The sequence below is a fragment of the Nymphaea colorata genome, chromosome 5 (genome assembly GCF_008831285.2).
Source record: "Nymphaea colorata isolate Beijing-Zhang1983 chromosome 5, ASM883128v2, whole genome shotgun sequence".
In the NCBI taxonomy this organism is placed as follows: Eukaryota; Viridiplantae; Streptophyta; class Magnoliopsida; order Nymphaeales; family Nymphaeaceae; genus Nymphaea; species Nymphaea colorata.
In genome coordinates, this window is record NC_045142.1 from 24,062,320 (window position 1) to 24,076,323 (window position 14,004).

Consider the following 14,004-nt stretch of genomic DNA (forward strand, 5'->3'; position numbering starts at 1 on the left):
ATAGTTTCTTATAACGTTTTGGCAGAATAAGTTTGTCGTTTAAAAAACAATCACACATTGTTTCATGTGTCTTTTGTTTTATTTTTTCAAGGTAAAGGTGCATATGTTAATTTATAAAAGTGTCTATGTGGTTGGTGGCAGCTCAGCCATAACAAAAGAACAAAAGAGGCTGTAAAAGCCCAACCATGCCTTCATCGGGTACGCAAGGTCCTTTCTTTTAGGGGTGAACACGAGCCGAGTCGAACCCGAGTTCAATCAGCTCGATCTTGGCTCGACTAATAAAACATCAAAATCAACTCGGCTCGAGCTCGAGAATCACTCAACAGAAGCAGCTTGAGCTCAACTCGATTAAAGCTCGACAAACTCGTTTGAATATAATTGATATTCATCGTTACATGTTGAACTCGAGCTTTACTCTATTAAGGCTCGACAAACTCGTTTGTGTATAATTGATATTCATCATTACGTGTTGAGCTCAGACTCGACTTGACTAAGGCTCAACAAATCGTTTGAAATATCGACTTGATTGAGGCTCGAGTTCGACTCGACAATTATGTGGTAAGCTCGAACTCAACTCGATTATTTGAACGAGTCGACTCATGAACTCAAACTCAACTCATTAAGCAAATGACTCAACTCGAATTCGTTCACGAACCGAGCTTTAACGAGTCGAGCTCGAGTAGTTTGCCTCATTGTTCACCCTTATGTCCATCTTATGGCTTAACATATAACCCGCTCGGTCACCGGTGTTTGTGTAGAAACACCCCTTCTCCATGTTTGACCCCTAGAACGATACTGCATAAGGGTATTTATTTATTTTCTTTCTAGTTTTGTGGGCCTCCATTTTACACATAGGGGCATTTTTATCATTTTGAGCATGAAACGTATAACCTTCTCCACATAAAAAGATACTTCTTATACACATTTAACATTAAGAGTTGAATTTGAAATAGTTGAAAGAACAAGGATGGACTTGTCTATAGCTAAAAGGCAAGACTAAATTTGTCAATTGCCTATAGATAAGGAACTAAGTGCAAAAAAGAGCTCTTTGGGTTCAAATTTTATGAGCCACAACTACAAGAATTTGGCTCAATGGTCATAAACTTTTTCAAATTGTCATCAAAATTGACTCATTGTGGCAAGTTGCCCTAAAGTGTCTCAGATATTTTACCAATTTGGTATATCTGTTTTTCAGCTTGAAAAAAAAAATTAGAGACTTTATTTTTATTGAATTCCTGAAATAAGTTTTTGGGAAGTTATTTCCAATTTCATATTTCCAATGCATCAAAAGGCCCTTTAAAACTTGGTTTTGTGAAAACCTAGTTAAAAATCTATTTTTATAAACTTGGTTTGGATGTTTAGATGACAAGTGAAAAACTTGGTTTAAAAGCAAAAATTAGTCTTACTTGAACAGTGACTTTAGTTATTTAGAGTCGTCTAGTCATCTAACCAGGGCCATCTATTTGATGCACATAAATGGTTGATAGAAAAAAAGTGAGAACGAATACTAAATGATGAAAATGTCAATCATTTTTTTTTCTTTGTTTTTTCATTTTAACACAAATCAAATGACTCTATTAGATAGTTGGTTTCCAAAGGGACCATTTAATATATATATATATATATATATATATATATATATATATATATATATATATATATATATATAGAGAGAGAGAGAGAGAGAGAATTAGTTTTTTTATTGTAAGAATCATTTGTTTGAGTGGTGAGCTCCGGCTAGGTGTGGATTCGTCGTCACATGAATTATTTACTTTATATGATCTAAAAATTTCATTTCTCCTTTTGCATTCCTTACATGATTGATAGTCTTTGTCAATATTTTTGTATCAATAACAGGTAGGAGGAGGCCTAACATCCAGCCATTGGTTTTCTGAATTATTATGGAAAAACAACGCTGCACTTGGAGATACGGTTGTCGGATCTGGATCGTGAAATGCTACGATCCAAACCACGTTCTCAAAACATATGCATGCTTTGGCTTATGACTTATGAAGAAGCTGACAAACACCGATGTTTTTGACACTATTCACTTACCTTCTTTTATATGTTAAACATGGAGAGATCCCGTGGTGTCAACTTTTTGTGCAAGCCAAAACATTTTGAGACAGGATCATGAGTCAGGAATTTTTTGTCGCAGGGGCTAAACTATAGTTTCAAAATTTTAATAGGGGTTAAAATAGAAATTCTCAAATTATATATATATATATATATATATAAAACTATTTTTTTTAGATTTACAAGAACCTCGGTAAGTGGCGGAGTCCAAAATTTTCAGTTGCGGGACACTGAGCCACCAGTGCCCTGAGACTGGAGTGATTATCCCATGTAATTTTTGAATCATTATAATGTAATTTCAAGGTCTTTAATAAAACAAAATCTTGATTAGCTAGTGTGAGCTGCCCACACCAACCCGCATGTATGTTGGCTGTCTGCTTAAGTTTATGTGTTGGGTAAGCGACAAAGTCTCTTAAAAACCCGACTTCCTTGGCTATTTATTTTTTTATTATATAATATTTTGATACTAGAGTGACCTGTCATATATTGCCACATAGGCAGCTCACACATGTGTCAGGTAGTTAGTGACAGGGCTTGATATTTAAACACACCAAGCTTTTTGTACCCGCAAAAGGATGAGCACGTCAGGCCCATGCTCAGCCACGTCTAGGCTCAGTGGGCCGTGAGCTAAAAGAGAGGGTCATATCTGGCTGGGCCGACTGGCCAAGTCGGTCCAGAACATGTAGGTCTGAAACTGGCCACTTTCATGTCAGTTTTCTTCTGATTCCCTCATATATTATGAGGAGGAGGAGGAGAATAAAGAAGAATTTGATAGGGATGTGAATGGATCGGATTCGAATAATTTAAGTACACAAAAAGCAAAGTTCCGGCGAATTTCGAAACTGCAGGAAAAGCCAAATTCTTAAAGCCATATTTGAACCATTTACAACATAGGCCTAGAGCGGCTTTGGCTCGAACCAATGTTGGACCGAGTCGTGGGACCGGCTGTGGACCTTGAACCATTTTAATGGACCCAGTTGTAGGACCTGGCTCGAACTCGGACCAGTTCCATCAACTAAGCTCAACCACACATCACGTCACGTCCAAGTATCCAACAAAGTGGTTTGTCTTCAAGTTGGTCACTTTCAAGGCCGATCACCAGTGACAAACTGTGATCGCAAAATCTTGTCAAGATTTTGAAAATGCAGCAAAATTTTTCAAGCCTGGTACATAATAAAAAGCCTGCAAATTTTTAAAGATATTTATTGGTTTGTGAATGCCATCGGTTCGTTCTTATTATCAAATAAAGATAATATAAAAAAAATTGAAGCTTTCTTGAACTTTGAAGGATATTTGTCCTGAAAGCTTTTTCTTGTATTTTTTGGGGTGCGTTATATTCAATTTTAACAATATTTGACCAAGTCGCAAGCCTATATTATGTAAATTAAGTTGTTGTTTTTTTTTTTATTAAAAAGCAAAAAATGCACCTAACAATTTTGGAGATAATTTTTCCAAAACCATGCCTACTTTTTCATATTGTTTTTTTAATGCTTGATTAGGAGAAAGCATGTTCTACGTGACCCTAGATGGATTTATGGTACATTTTAATGGGGAGCATTGTGTTTGTCTGTTTAGATCTCATAAAAGTAACATACTAGAACTTAACCACGAGCCGAGTCGAGCCCGAGTTCAGTCAACTCGAGCTCAGCTCGACTAATGAAGCCTCGAGCTCGAGACTAGCTTGATGGAAGCAACTCGACTCGGCAGTTACGCGTTGAGCTCGAACTCGGCTCGACTAAGGCTCGACAAACTCGTATGAATAAAATTGATATTCAAAGTTATGTGTTGAGCTCGAGCTCGACTCGATTAAGGCTCGACAAACTCGTTTCAATGGAATTGATATTCAACGTTACGTGTTGAACTCGAGCTCGACAAACTCGTAAACTCGTTTGAATATATCAACTTGATTACAGCTTGACAAACTCGATTAAGGCTTGAGGTCGACTCGAAAATTACGTGTTGAGGTCGAACTCAATTCGATTATTTGAACAAGTGGACTCATGAACTCGAGCTCGACTAGTTAAGCAAATTACCGGCTCTAATTCGTTCACGAGCATGAGCATTAACGAGTCACCTTGCAGCTTTGAAAGAAGTTTTTGTATATTGAAAAAAGTATAATTAAGTATTGCATCACCAATAAAAAGGAACAAGCTTCCATATCATGATTTACTGCTCGACCAATTTGAATTAGCCTCTTTAATCGTTCCAAATAACAGTATAACTAATCTCCAAATTTACCTAAACTAGCGTTTTTTATTATCAAAATTAATTTAGGGAATACTTTTTTATTAACGTTGGAAAGTCATTCCAAAAACACTTAAAACGTTTTTAGATACATTTTTCTATACTAACTTAAATTAACTCAAATGAATAAGCACAGGGGCCTTCTTAATTTTCCATAAAAAAAATTTACGCATGCTTTTTATTAATAACTAAAAACTAGAGGTGTTCTAATTATTATATATTCCCTAGTTGCATTTTGAATATTTATTTAATCTTTAGCTGTATTAGATATAATTTCAACCCAACCTCTCATTTACTTAGCCATCAGAAATCCAAACCATTAATTAAATGCCGTCTTGTGGTTTCTTAAGAGACATCCAATAAAATTGGAACGATATAAAGAGATGCAGTGATTGCTTTAGATCGGAGATCTAAAACCACCATAGATCTGCGAGGGTCTTAAATCCATAGATATGTGGTTAGAACCCCCCTACCATGGTTTTTATAATGTAATGTGGATCTCAAATCCATAGTTGTGAAATCGGATTTCACCAATTGTCGATCCATGGAACATGACAACGACCATTCTTCGACTCGGCCTGACTCGCCCCTACTCGACCATGACTTGCAGATTCAGCTGCAGTGATTTACATTATGGTTATCTAAATATTCAACTGAGTCGAGGAGCCAACTCAGTGGCCCAATGACCCGGTCATCTTTCAATTTGAATCCGAGTAACGGGTTTGCCAACTATGATCATAATTTCAAACATCACTAGTTCTTAATATCGCATAAAGCTAAAATCCTTTTTATTTCAATATAAAAAATATTTTAATAAAAAAACTTCATATGTGTGATGAAAGTGGACTAAAGCTTATATTAAATAATTAATATAAACTAAAGATTGAATACTCACTTCATCAATTTCTTGGAAAAATGTAGACATGTCATTGGATTAAATTGAGATTGGATATCTAGCTGAACTGTTTTAGAGCAGCTCGATTTGGAAAAAAATTCAAGCTAGATGAAGAAATCAGATCAGATCCAGATTTGAGAAATGGCATTGGATTGGATTCTGTTCGGAGTTCGTTTTAAATAAATATCGAATTAAACTCGGTTTCAGTTTCAAATAAACAACATATATCAATATCCATACATTTTGAAAGTCAGATCTCAACATATTATATGTGGTCTGAATTCAGTTGTATATTAGAAGTTGGATTTAGATGTGGATCCGAAAAAATCAGATTTAGATTGGATTCGTATCATGAACTTAAATCGAGGTATAGGCTTTTATTCGTTTGTACTAATCCGAATCCGAATCTCAATATGTAAGCATCAGATAAATTGGACACGGTAAAGAATATTCTGATTCAAAACCAATTTATTGAAAAATATTTTTCGGCATGAAAAATTTTCACTATGCATTTTAATGTAAGTGTGCTCACAGCAGAACATATGCAAGAATTATTTGATGTTACAAAACGAGCAACATGAATCACCACAAGAGCATATAACTCTTCTAACGTGAAAGCACTATAGTTACCATGAAACTATACTGGAAAGTGGTAGGGAGCAAGTGGACGTGTATTTCCTTGGGATAAAACAATTATATAAATAAAGAATATATATGAAAAATGGTAGTACAGAAAAGCTAAATTAATTTCAAAAAATGAAAATAAGTAAAAAATAAGACAAAGTTAAGCCTGGGCATCGGGCCGGCTCGGCCCGATAACGAGTCGGGTCCATGTCGGCCCAACATCCAAAAACTAGGTCTGGGCCCGGCCCGACTCGAAAAACCCTAGCCCGAGCTAGGGCCGGGTTTGGTACAATTAAATTTAAAATATATTTTTATATAAAATAATATATACATATATATATATATATTAATAAAAAATTTAAAAAATAAAATAACGTGCCCACTTAGGCCGGCCCGATAACGAGTCAAGCCGGCCGGGTCCCTTTTTCCCAGATCCGGACTCGGGCCTGAGTCGGGCCCAGTACCGGATACCCTTTGGCGGTCCGTCCTGGTGTCCAGCCTTAGACAAAGTCAATGAAAAAAATTAATTGGAAGTACTGTTCTAAAAGAACAAAGCTCCTTGAGGATTAAAATATAAAATTAAAATTATTTTTTTGACATAAATATCCTAACTTGAGCCCTTGGCTACGCACACAGAGCTGCCTCTCACCATATACTATAGAAGGTGAATATGTAAATATAAAAATTTTATTAGACTATGTGGGTAATTGCTCACACATGCCCACATGTGTCTCCGCCCTTAAATGCATGTCTGATGTATATAGGGGAGTCCAAATTTGCCAAATGCCGAACGTTACTGGATGATTAAAAGTTAAAAATTTTTGTCGCTTTTAACAACAATTTACGGTGCTTTCGATGTTTTTTTTACTTTTTAATCACTGGGCAGCATTCAAAATTTGACATACTCCAATTATCTTGCTAACTTTGTATCGGACAAGTGGACTGGCTATGGTTGCTTCCTCTTCCTTGATTGTGACACTTAAACTCTTTGAAGGGAAAACCAGACATTCTTGCCATTTTTATCTCTCTCACATCCTCCTCAAAGGCCGTACCTTAGTGATGGATTCTCATGAGCACTAGACTTTTGGATTGCAAATAATAAATGCACGACTTTCTAGTTGATGAGTGTCCCGTTCATGTCCCAAAGTTGCCCTGAACCCTAAAGACATAGGGAAAAAGAAAAAAACTCTGGTATCTTCTATATGTGTGCTCTTCTTAACTCATATTTGAAGGAAAAACATAACATATTCTTCTCATTTTTATACCTCTCTCTCTTTCTCTCCCACCCCTCCTGGAGGGGCGTAATGTATGATGGGTTCATAAGTTCAATTCTTATGGGCAGCACTAGACTTTTGAGCCGCAGATAATAAATGCACGACATGCTAGTTTATGGGTGTCCCGCCTCCTACTCAAGTCCCAAAGTTGCCATGGACCCTCAAGACATAGGAAAAAAGAAAAGGATTTCAGTTTCTTTTATATATATATATATATGTCATCTTGACTTATGTGTCAGAAAGAGATCATTTAAGACTCTTCTTATCATTTACTATAGCCCTTCAGAGAAAAAAAATGTTATTTATGGCATGCAATCTATGTGTGTAAGTGGAGTTACTAGATCTAAACAATCTCTTCATTAAAAAGCTCATTGCAACATTGAGTGAAGGGAACAATTAACTCAAAATTTGGCATGTCTAAACAACTAGTTGTTGGGATTTAGTTTTCATGCGTACATGCACATGTGTATAGAACTGGTATAGAGAGAGAGAGAGAGAGAGAAAGAGAGAGAGAAAGAGTTGCAAGTAACAGCAATTTATCATTCCTCAATAAATGAAATTGCTGGGAAGCATCGAGTGATCTGAGAGTAATGAATTTGAAGGAAGTCATATCCTGGGATAGATGCCCCACAATATCTCCACTAGTGGTGGAGAAGGGAGTCGGCATAGAAAATACTTTAAAGAATTGCCTTTGGTTGTCGAATTATGTGGACATACTCATCCCTCTACCCATGTTCCATTGTCCCCCACCTTTGGGCCACAAATAAATGAAAGAAAACCAGGTACATGCCCTATCTGTTTTTTTTTGAAGGAAAACCAGCTGCAGCACATTGGAATTATACACACAATATATATATATATATATATATATATATATATATATATATATATATATATATATATATATATATAGAGAGAGAGAGAGAGAGAGAGAGAGAGAAGATGGGTCCCCATGAATCGTGGGGATCCCCTCCACCAAACTCTGCCTCATGCATTTCATTGGGCGGTTATTATCACATGCACAGACGTGCTACACTTGCATTGGGCCGCATGTGAGAGGCTAAGGATTGCTAGTGCCAAGTTATATATATATAACGCAATGTATTGCACCAAGTGGTGTACATGATAGATTGGATCACTCTCATGCACACGACTTGGTGCAATACATTGTGTTGTGTGTGCGTGTGTGTATATATATATATATACACAATGCAATGTATTGCACCAAGTGGTGCACATGAGAGATTGGATCACTCTCATGCACACTACTTGGTACAATACATTGTGTTGTGTGTATATATATATATATATATATATATATATATATATATATATATATATATATATATATATATATATATATATATATATATATATATATATATATATATATATATATATATATATATATGAGAGAGAAAGAAAGAGAAAGCAAATAGAGATTTGGGATCATGTTAGATACCTAGATTCAACATTAAAAAACTAGCTTTAAATGAGTTCCTATCCAAGTTTTAGTTTTAGCTCATGCACTGATCTCGTATGAACATGAGGAGTTTAAATGTGAACTCTTCTTTTGGTTTCTCTTATGTAAAAATCTAAAAGATGTGTGTGCGTGTGCGCTCGTGAGAAGGAGAGAGAGAGAGGGAGGTGAAAGGAGGGAGAGGGGGGCACAACTACAACCCTTATCAGCCACTTTACCTCACCCATGGGCATTGAACAAGAGATGCAAGGGTGAAGCTAAAAATTTTTCATGAGGAGGGTCAAATTAAAGTTTTTAAATTTGATTGAGGATGAAATATCATTTTTTAAATTTTATATAAAACAAGTGAATTTTTTAAAATTTACATATAATTCTTTTAAAAAAAGTTGAGGTGAAGCCCGAGCCCGTGTAGGTCCCCCCTTGGCTCCGCCCCTGGCGAGACGCATTGTGTATTGTGTATGTGCTACAGGTCCGACCAGTTATGCTATAAGAGAGAGACTGAGCTTATTTATTTATCACATGAAAATTACTTTTCTTTCATGGGAAAGCGCTCAATCTTCTTTCCGGATGGAGAGAATCAACTCTTTTTCTTATCTACCTGCTTTTTTCGCGTCATTTTCCCACTTTGATTTGTGCCTGGAAGCATCTGCCTCGTTCCCTTGCTTCCCGAGATGTCCACATATAACAATGAAACCTTACAGAGCACTCTGTGATTTAATGGTGAATTTGCACCCAATTTGTTTAGTTGCTGAAAGTGAAATATGCCATTTTTTCATTAATCTTCCTGCTTAAGCTTGGAGCTTTCTAATACTTTATAAGTTTTCTTCCAAAATTTTACAAAAACTTGGCCAACTTTTGGTGATAGAAAAACTTTCTCAATTGCATCAGCTTTTTTATACTTTCCAAAGTGGTTTGGACCATTTCTCTATTTGCACTTGTCATCCTTGCACAAGAACCATGCTAATCTTCTCCGTATCGTTCCAATTTTATTGGATGTCTCCAAAAAAGACATACTTTCCAAAGTGATTAATGAAGTGTCTATTAACCGTGAATTTGGACAATAGAGGATCTCATATCCATGGATTTAAGGTCTAATCCTTTCCTCTCGGACCTCAAACATGCGGTGATATGCCCACACCAGCCAATATCTGGCTCTGCTACTAAATAACCCATATATAAAAGGAAAAAGAAAATTGATGTTCTACATGTCAAGGAAAATTTCTTTTGTTGGTAAGGAACATAGCCATTAGTCCTTACTCCCTTCCCAAGAGTGATTATTTGTTGTCGGAAAAAATGAATCTTTTCACTAAGCCAATTTTATGTTTTTGAACATGTAATTTTTACCCAGTGTCACAAAAAATGCAAAAAAAACGTGATAAATTAAATTGCCTTTTAAAATTTTAAAAAACATGTTTTTTCTGCATTTTTTCACTTTTTTTAATGCTAAATAATTTTTTTATTTGTTGCAAATCTACTTATCTTTTGATATTTGTGTTATTAGTTTCTCGCTTATTTTTTTCTTCATTTTTAGTTTTTTTAAAATTTTAAAAATTTACCTTATTTTTTCCTTTTTTTCAAGCTGACAGTATTATACCCTATACAAACTTTGCCGTTTAAAACTCTGAAACGTTATTTCTGACTATGTTTTTACCCATTATGTTGCTCTAGAGATTTAACAGACATTATATTTGTTTGAAAGTATCCCTCAATGTATATGTATATGCGTACCTAGAATTTGATGTCAGAAGTCATAGAATCTCGTAGTATATTTGAAGTAATTTGAGATCATTGAGGATGATAAATATGCGGATCTCAATATACTTAAAAGTCCAACACTAACAACCTAACATGCAATTAAATGTATTTGGCGGAGGTCTCATCAAAATAGTTCAAAAATTTTTTTTGAGATATATTTTTTTTTTCTTTTTGGATTTTTTATGGATAAGGATCATTGGTGTTGGGCCATCAAGAAAAAATGGGGGGTTTTGATGTTTGAAATGTGCAAGACATTGTGCTCTAAAACAATGAAATGTCCACATAAATACATTTGGCCCACCATTATATTCACATGCTCAACCTATTTTGTCACTTCATCAGCACACAAAGCCAGGACTCTATAGAGAAAAAGGTGAAAGTAACATGTCCTTAGCTGAAATATGAAGAAAATTTCATTTGAGGTCATCTCCTTTCACCAAAAACTCCCAAACAGTCCTCATATTCTTCGTCACGTGCTACATGGCCCACCCTGAAAGGCTGCATATTATCATGCCTCCTTATGCGACGCAAATGCGTAGTTATGTCAAAGTTCATCATCTTAGAACTTTAAAAATGTTTACAGCTTCGTGTTCTCATTTCAAATTGCAAAATCCTCACGTCAAATTTCAATCTTAATTATTATCTTAACACTATGTATTTAAGAACTTTATATTCTAATTATAGGAGGGATCTGGTTTCATGACTTAATTATCTTCTTTTTATTTACTAAATTCAAGCAAACTAATATCCATAATCTTAATAAAGTAGGTTGTTATGACATTTTATAAATACACAAATCGCTTAACAACAGGTAGTCAAAACTACTTGTTATTAAGTAATTTATGCATTTTACCATCACAAGTAAAATGCCATAACACCAAAGTCACCCTTCAATCCTAGTTATAAAGATAGACTCCTAATTAATAATAGTGTTTTAATGTCGGTAATTTATGTGTTCAGCATAAAGTCTGCCCTCCTAACCTTGTGTCGAGATTTTGGGAGGAGGCGAAAGCCACGAGCAATAGCAAAGCCACTTGTTGGTTGGGGTGGGCCACTGCCCACACCATTCCAAAAAAAATAATTATATTGTGTTAACTTCACACTGTTATGACTCTAAAATTTTATGCAATTCCCACACCAAAATTGTGTCACAAATGCAAGTGCCTGAAAAATCTTGGCTCCACCACGGCCATGATGGGCAGCCTTTCATGCCAAACCCTCTTACCTTTCAATATCATGTTAGAAAAATTGAAAAGGAAATGTGTTTTTTTTAAATATAGCCAAAATACGGAGACCAAAATTAAAATTTCTCCAATAAAATACTCTCTCACGATCTTTATCTCTCTTTTTATAGGTGGGATGCATATCTTATCCGTAGGACAATAATTGGCCCATGTCACGTGGGCATGAACAAATCAAAAAGATTTTAACTTTACATAGAGAAACATATACGATGTTACATTGGAAACCTTCAAAGGTTACTACCTTGGCTTATGCATTATTGTACTAAATACACAAGTTGGTACATTATTCTCTTATCTTCTTCTGTGGATGAAGTTCAAAGAGGAAGCATAAACCTAACTCTCTTGGAAGAAGTGGTAAAACCCTTTGGATCTACTTTCTCGACCTTATATAATGCCCATATACCTTCAATCGCATAGAGCGATATGTATACGACAATCGAATTGAATCAGAGTGCAACTTGCTTAGCCATGTCTGGGGTGAACACGAGCCGAGTTGAGCCCGAGTTCAGTCAGCTCGAGCTCGGCTCGACTAATAAAACCTCAAGCTCGAATCGACTCGATTTCGAGAATAACTCGATGGAAGCAACTCGAGCTCGAGAATAACTCGATGGAAGCAACTGGAGCTCGACTCGGCAGTTACGTGTTGAACTTGAGCTAGACTCGATAAACTCGTTTGAACAGAATTGATATTCATCATTACATGTTGATCTCGAACTCGACTCGATTAAGACTCAAGAAATCTGGTCAGATTCGGATTTAATAAATGGCATCTGATCGGATTCGTATTCGGATATACATTAATATCTGATCGGATTCAGATACAGATTCATATCAGATTCATTTTTAGACAAGTATCTTGTATCTAATGCTATTAAATTTTGAAAATTGGGAAAATGCGGTTCAAATTTTGGATTTGGATATAAATATAACAATTAGATTTAGATCATATTTGGATTGTAAAATCAGATTTCGGATTTGGATTCGGATATGAATCTTCTTTAATTCAAATTCTGAATACCGAAAAAGTGGATATGATTAAGGATATATTTGATCAGAATCCGATCCGTTGTCATCCCAACATATTGCTCGCGCCTAATTTTAATTGCACAAAGAGGGATTTATACAACAATCTCATCCATGGTCCAACCATGGTATGGCCTATCTAACCATGGTCACCAAGGCCTTTGCAATACCAATGGTCTCTTCATAATTTTAATAAAGGAAGTGCTCTTAAATGGTTCTAGTTTTTTTGGGCATTACTGCTTGCTTAATTAAAAGCCAATCATACAAGCTTGTGTTCTTCCTTTGAGGTAGTGGAAGCTTCTTACAAAAAGTAGAAAGTTTGGTTTTAATCTATAAATGCTAACTTCTATGGTACTAAAAAAAGGTTGCCCATACAAGAATGATGCCACTTTGATGATATGTCAATGTCATTGACAGTGTTTGTTTTGTCATTGTTATCTCCTTGTTTTTTGAATATTATGTGTCAGTAGTTTTGGGTTTTCAATACCATATTTTTTATCTTTGGTATTAGTTTTACAAAAAATTCATACCAAACATACATAGGAACTGATTTTAGGGGTGAACAACGAGTCGAGTTACTCGACCTGGAGCTCGACTCTTGAAAGCTGGGCTTGTGAACGAGTTGAGTTCGAGTTCATGAGTCGACTCGTTCAAATAATCGAGTTGAGTTCGAGCTCAACGCGTATCTGCCGAGTTGAGCTCGATCCTTAATCGAGTTTGTCGAACCTTAATCATGTCGATATATTCAAACGAGTTTACGAGTTTGTTGAGCCTTAATCGAGTCGAGCTCGAACACAACACATAACGATGAATATCAATTCTATTCAAACGAGTTTGTCGACCCTTAATTGAGTCGAGTTCGAGATGCTTCCGTCGAGCTATTCTCGAGCTCAAGCCGAGTCGAGCTCGAGGTTTCATTAGTCGAACCGAGTTTGAGGTGACTTAACTCGGGCTCAACTCGGCTCTGGCTCACCCCTAACTGATTTTGCGTATATATATATATATATATATATATATATATATATATATATATATATATATATATATATATATATATGTATGTATATGAAACAAGTGAAGTCAGTCACAAAATGTGATTGAATTTCAAGTCCCTCTTTCATGGTAGGATTTACACATCTTAGAGTGGAGTGGATGGCTGTTAAATGAAAAAACAAAAAAAGGTAGAAAGATAAAAGATGCAAAAGGAGTAAAAGAGAAAAAAAAAAAACATTGGAGTGAAAACTATTTCCCAGATACATCTAGCAAAGTTCTTTTCCTTATACCATAAGCTTTCCATTTTCGAGAATATGAGTTTGCAAAAAATTGACATGTATATGAAAAGTACATTAAATTCCAGTACAAAGAAACAACAACAACGACAAGAATAGC

General features: G+C 35.5%; 1 non-coding gene across 1 annotated transcript; it reads right to left on the reverse strand.

Annotated features, from left to right (window-relative positions):
• Nucleotides 1-9,499: 9,499 nt before the first annotated feature.
• LOC116255344 (U6 spliceosomal RNA) lies at nucleotides 9,500-9,603 on the reverse strand. Its single transcript, XR_004172848.1, has one exon. It is a non-coding gene; the product is annotated as a U6 spliceosomal RNA (small nuclear RNA).
• Between the last annotated feature and the right edge of the window lie 4,401 nt (nucleotides 9,604-14,004).